Genomic DNA, 6,852 nt, shown 5'->3' on the forward strand with positions numbered 1-6,852 from the left:
ATTACGGATTTGAATAGAGCAGATTTAGGGGTACTAGCATTGCTAATTTTAGGCTGCACTGGAACTATCTACAGTCCATGTGTTGAAAATGCAGTGACATTCAGATCACTGTTGTGCGAAAATTCAGTTAACACACTGTCAAAAAAATTCAGTTACAAACATACATTTAGTTTGAATTAATCTCTCATATTCCCTTCACATTGCTAACCATATGGCCAAAATATTGTCCCTAGACATCTCCTGGTCCTACCCAAGATAAACCCTAGTTACAAAAATGCAGTGCGGAAATTCAGTTAACACACTGTCAATACATTCAGTTTGAATTATTTCTCATGGCGATCCTCAACGAAATCTTATGACAGAACTACCAACTTTATAAACCCAAGATAAACCCTAGGAAGAATTAGAGAGGGAGAGGTCAAGGAGGGAGGAGCAGAGAGGGAGAGGTGGGAAATGGAGGCGGGGGTGATTTGGATGGGGTACCTGCGGGCGTAGAAGACGGGGGCGTCGTCGGGGACGAAGACGTCGACGCTGTGGATGTTGGTGGTGGTGCGACGAGGTCCGGGAGGCGACGAGGTCCGGGTGGTGGTGGTGCTCCGAGGAGACGAGGAGAGCGGCGCCGAGGAGACGAGGACGACGGGGCGGCGGGGCGGCGGCGTCGGGAGAGGAGACGGCGGCGTCGCGGCGTCGGGGCGTCGGGGCGGAGACGAGGACGACGGGGCGGCGTCGAGGCGGCGGGGCAGTGGCGTCGGGAGAGGAGAGGGGAAGGGGATCGAGGGCGAGGGCGAGGGAGAGAGAGGGGATAGGTTTGGGCCGGGGATAGGAGAGGGGAAGGGGATCGAGGGCGAGGGCACAATACTAATGGCGCACCACCCCTCGGTGCGCCATAAGTACATCCATACTAATGGCGCACCTCACCCTGGTGCGCCATTAGTATTTTTTTTTCTGCTCGAGCCAACAGGTTATCTTCCACCTGACCTGATCCACACCAAGTTCCCTCTACTAGCTCGACTGGTCAGCAGCCAGTTCTCACACCAGGAGGTCCTGGGTTCGATTCCCAGGCTCCACAATTTTTTTTATGCATTTAAAATGCTGTTTGATATTTATTTGTGTTTAAATATGTTCAAACTTGTTTAAATCATAACGGTAATATATTTTTATAAGACAGTAATAATTTTTTTAAAAATATCATCAAACAGTAATGCCGGTGGAGCGGGGGAGGGTGCGCGGGGTGCGGGGGGCCGGTGGACCGGGGGGTGCTCGGCGGCGAGGGGGACCGGATCTGGCGAGGTGGGATAGCGATCGAGATGGAGGGGGATCGAGATCGAGTGTCCATGAAATTTAAAAATATTCATGATAGTTCAAAAAGTGCCCATGAAATACAATCGAGAAATGAAGGCTACGATTTAAATACAATCGATCTTAGCTAGCTATCTGTTCACAATCTTCTTGCCCTTCTTTTTCGCAAATGGAGTTCTTCTGTGGAACGGACGTCCTTTAGGTAGGGTGGTCCTGCTTCTTCTTGTGGTGTATGCTGCTACTTCATCATCGTCGTCATGTTCGATTCTCGGGTCGCCGTACTTGTCGAAGTCTTGCTCATTGGCTACTCCATCCATTCCGATGATCTTCCTTTTGCCTCTCCTCACGACAACACGACTGGGCTTTGACGGGTCGGTAATGAAGAAGCATTGGTCCACTTGGGAAGCCAGTACCCAAGGCTCATTTTTCGCGGTGACGTTTGCGCCTGCGGTCTTGGATTTGGCTTCGGGTATAACCATGGTGGTGAAATACCGGTCTTCTTTTAGGACGCTCTTGGCCCATCTGACACGGAACATCGGGACCTTCTCTCCAGCGTAGCTCAGCTCCCAGATCTCCTCGATCCTTCCGTAGTATCTGTCCTTGTCGTTACCGGTGTAGGATTCCATCGTTACCCCGGAGTTCTGATAACCATCGCTCTTCATGTCCTTGGCCTCGGTGTAGAATGTGTAGCCGTTGATATCGTACGCCTCATAGGTCATCAGGTTGTGCTCGGCGCCCTGTGACAAGGCGAATATGAGTTGTTCTTCCGTGGAAGAATCCTCATGTAAAGGGTACGACAGAAGCTTCTGCTTGAACCAACGCGTGAAACATGAGTTATGCTCTTTGAGTATATCTCCGTCCGTCCTCTGTTGGCCTCGGTCATTGTACGTCTTCTTAATAAAGGTTTTGTGCTCTACCACCCAAGGATCGACCACGTCTATGTGTTGTAGCGCGACTAGGTTTGCTCTTTCAAAGTCGGCGAGTCGACCCTCGAAGTCGACATGCATTTCGCGGCGACCCTCACGGTGACCCCATCCAGCGAGCCTGCCGAGGTGCCTGTTGACGGGCAGACCAACGGTGTTCTCGATGCCTAGATAATTCGTGCAGTAGGAGATGCACTCTTCGGTCAGAAAGCCCCTGGCTATGCTTCCCTCTGGACGTGACATGTTGCGAACGTATCCTTTGATGACACCATTCATCCTTTCGAACGGCATCATGCTGTGCAGGAACATCGGCCCGAGTTGGATGATATCGTCCACGATATGGACCAGCAGATGCACCATAACGTCGAAGAATGCGGGCGGAAAGTACATCTCAAGCTCGCATAGTATCACCACGATCTCTTCCTGTAGCCTTCTGAGTTGCCTCACGCCAACAGACTTCCGAGAGATGACGTCGAAAAAGTTGCATAGGCCAAATAGCGTTTCACGGACGTGCGCGTCCATGATCCCACGGATTGCAACTGGAAGTATCTGCGTCATCAGCACGTGACAGTCGTCAGACTTCATCCCGCTGAACTTCAGCTTCGCTAGGTCTAGGTATCTGCTTATCTTCCCCGCGTAACCGTAAGGAAGTTTTACTCCTACGAGGCAGGTGAAAAACTGCTCGATCTCCTCCTGACTTAGAGTGAAGCACGCGGGAGGGTAGTCATTTCCGGTCTTCTTGGCCTTTTTGCCTTTGCGACGACTTTCCGTGTCCAGCTTCGCCTCATCATCATCATCATATATAGCGTGAAGCTCCTGCCTGATGCCCATTGATTTCAAGTCTGCCCTTGCTTTCGGCCCATCTTTGGTCCTCTCTGGCATGTTGAGCAGGGTACCAAGCAGACTCTCGCACACATTCTTCGTGATATGCATGACATCAAGGCTGTGAGGCACACGGTGGATCTTCCAGTACGGCAAGTCCCAGAAAACAGACCTCGTTTTCCATACCTTCAGCAGCGGCTCTGGCGCCTTTCGCTTCTTTCCCGGCTCTGGCGCCTTTTGCTTCTTTCCCGGCAGTGGGCAGTCTTTCCAATTTTTCAACAGCTCGTCTATTTCCTCGCCGCTCCTCGTACGCGGGCGTCCTCGGGGTTCGGTTTCACCATCGAATAGAGCCTTGCGTTTTCTCCACAGGTCATCGTCACGAAGCCACCTTCGATGTCCCATGAACACGGTTTTCGAAGACCCGGGATCTCTATCTAGCTGGCGATACGTTGTGTCATCCATGCACCTGACGCATCCAGAAAATCCGTGGACCACCTGCCCCGCGACATATCCGTAACCGAGATAGTCGTGCACCGTCGTGAGCAGCGCGGCTCTCATAGGGAAATATTCTTTCTCTGCGGCGTCCCACGTATTGGCTGGCGTTTTCCACAGCGTGTCAAGCTCCTCTTTCAGCAGCCCCAGATACAGATTGATGTCGTTCCCTGGTTGTTTCGGTCCTTCAATTAGCATACTCATGTGAATGTACTTCCTCTTCATGCACAACCAGGGGGGAAGGTTGTACATCCACACAAACACAGGCCAGGTGCTATGTGTGCTTCTCTGGCTGCCAAACGGATTGACTCCATCGGTGCTCGCGCCCAGCACGATGTTCCTTGGATCGTTCCCAAATTCTAGGTCTTCGAAGTTCAACGCTTGCCACTGGCTCGCATCCTTAGGGTGACTCAGCATCTTGTCTTTTTTATCTATCTCCGGATCATTTGCGTCATCTTCTCGCTTCTTCTCCTCCCTATCCGCGTGCCAACGCAGGAGCTTTGCTACCTTAGGGTCCGCGAAATACCGCTGCAGACGAGGAGTGATCGGAAAGTACCACACCACTTTTCGAGGAGCTTTCTTCCTCTTCTTGTATCGAGTGACGCCGCACACCGGACATATGGTAGACTCCGCGTGCTCGTCCCGATAAATGATGCAATTGTTCATGCACACATGGTATTTCACGTGCGGTAAATCCAGAGGACACACGATTTTCTTCGCCTCCTCCAAACTGGTCGGGCACTTGTTCCCCTTGGGAAGACGTTCGTGCCAGAATGACATGTTCTCGTCGAAGCATGCGTCGGTCATTTTGTGTTTTACCTTCATCTCCAGAGCCATGAGCGTTACTTTCAGGCGGGTATCCTCGGGCCTGCATCCTTCATACAATGGAGTAACCGCGTCTAACTCAAGTTGATCCATCTTGGCTTTCTCTCGGGCGGCAGCTCTTGCGTTATCCGTCTGCTTGACAAGCAGCTCTTGAATATGAGGGTCCTGCACCCAGCCCATCGATGGTCCAGCGTCGTCTGCTCCGCCGGCATCATCATCTTCATGATCATGCCCGTCGTCTGCTCCGGCATCTTCCTCATCATCATGTCCTGCATCTTCTACATGATGACTCTGTACAGCATCACCGTCGTGATCATCTCCTGGGGATTCTTCGTCTTCTCGCCCGCCCGAGCCGCGGTGGTTGTCTTGCTGCCCTTCCTCATTTCTTGCCCGGCCCCCATGGACGACTTCGTAGTCATCTTCATCACCTTGCCACCGATAGCCATCCATGAAACCACGCAAGAGCAGGTGGTCCCGCACCTGCCCGGATTCCGGGTCCGCAATAAGGCTCTTCAGCTTGCATCTTCGACACGGACATCTTATCTCCGTCTCGTTCTTTTGAAGCATCTCGGCCTTCGCGGACCTCAAAAACCTATTCACGATGCCTTCGGTCATCATGCGGGCCATGGTCGCCTGCGGGGTAGAGCAAAACGATATTTTAGAACCAAGAAAAAATTTGGCATGACTTTCCCTAAAAATAGGACCAAAAAGAATGCTTAATGCCAAAATTCTCGCCGAAACGGAAATGAATCAACATTCCGGCAAAATATTGGCAACTATCGCATTTCAAATACCGGTACACCTCCAAACACAAACACATATGCAACACCACAAACATATGCAACACCACGAACATACATAGATCTAGCTAGGCCATAAAAAGTGCATGTGCACATTGTTGTAGGGAGAACAACATAAATATAGCTTCCCCCTTACTTACCTATCAAAACAAGGTAATTTAACCACTTAAATTGAATGAATCTATGGTGGAAATGAGGTGAAAAAGAGGAGGCACCCGAGACAAGGAGGAGGTGGAGAGAATGAAGTGGGGAGAAAGTGAGTGTGGGTAGGAGAGGCTGCCCAAAATATCTTGTTGTTGCCCACTTACTAATGGCGCACCAACTCTAAATGCGCCATTAGTAATTCAGGTTACTAATGGCGCACCTTCTGGTGGTGCGCCATTAGTAGTTTTGCAAAAAAAAAACATACTAATGGCGCACTGTTCCACAGTGCGCCATTACTAGTTTAAACTAGTAATGGCGCACGGTGGAACAGTGCGCCATTAGTAGTTTTGCAAAAAAAGGAATAAAAAATATAATAGAAAAAACAACATTAGTGGCGCACTTTCCGGCAGGTGCGCCATTACTAGTTACAACTAGTAATGGTGCACTGTGTCTGGATGCGTCATTAGTATGTTTGGACAGGCGCACTAGTTAAAAAATAATAATTTTGATACTAATGGCGCACCCGGAGTTTCAACTCTAATGGCGTATCAGAAGGTGGTGCGCCATTAGTATATACTAATGGCGCACCGCTTGTCTGGTGCGCCATTAGTCTCAATCCCATCTATAGCCCTTTTTCTAGTAGTGCTTGAATCAGCCCTTGAAGCCACTTTGCTCGCGGCCATAGGTTCTTTGCTCATCTCCTTGTGATCGGTGGTAGCTGACCTATATGATGAAACTGGCTTGACATTATCATCTTCATGCGAATAGGAACGCCGCCCCATGCTGAAATTAGTGCGGCCTTTGGAAACTTGCTTTGCTTTGACCCACTGTTCGGCACGCTCCGCTTGATGAAGAAGCTCTTGCATATCTGTAACATCCCAAATTTTATAAATTTGGAATGTTAATAGGATCATTCTTTTCATCATGATTTCTATGCTTATTTAAATTTTCTGAATATTTAAAGTGTTTTCCAACTCAAGGCAATATATTTGGAGTGGAGATAATATGACTTCTCCCCTATTAATTTTATTTGGAAATGCTAAGAATATACTCTGGAGTCTACATAAATTATTTTGGCTCTGTAGAAACTCAAAATTATTTTATAGTTGTTATTATAATGCTCTTTATGTGCTTGTTTTGCATAAAATAATTTTCCAAAATTTAATTTGTGTTGTAAAAATGTTCACTATTTTATATAATAGTAATAATGTTTTACTATGTGTTCTGGTATTTTTTTATTAGGATTTTGTTGAGCTATATTTTACTTCCTGTAGTAATAGTTGTTTAAGAAAAATAGAAATCGGGCACTGTGGAACCCAACTTCTTTTTCCTCGCCCGCGCGCGCTAAGCATCAGCGCAGCAGCAGCCCAGCAAGCAGGCCGGCCCATTTCCCCGCTCAACCGCAGCCCATCCCGCAGCTTCCCCCTCTATCATGTTTTTCCCCTCTTCCACTTCTCTCTGCCGCTGACGGACAGGGCCCATCTGCCATCACCTTGCTCCATACGTGTTCTTCCTGGAGACCAATCGCGACTCCAATCCTCGTCGAT

The sequence above is a fragment of the Aegilops tauschii genome, chromosome 7 (assembly GCF_002575655.3).
Source record: "Aegilops tauschii subsp. strangulata cultivar AL8/78 chromosome 7, Aet v6.0, whole genome shotgun sequence".
NCBI lineage: Eukaryota > Viridiplantae > Streptophyta > Magnoliopsida > Poales > Poaceae > Aegilops > Aegilops tauschii.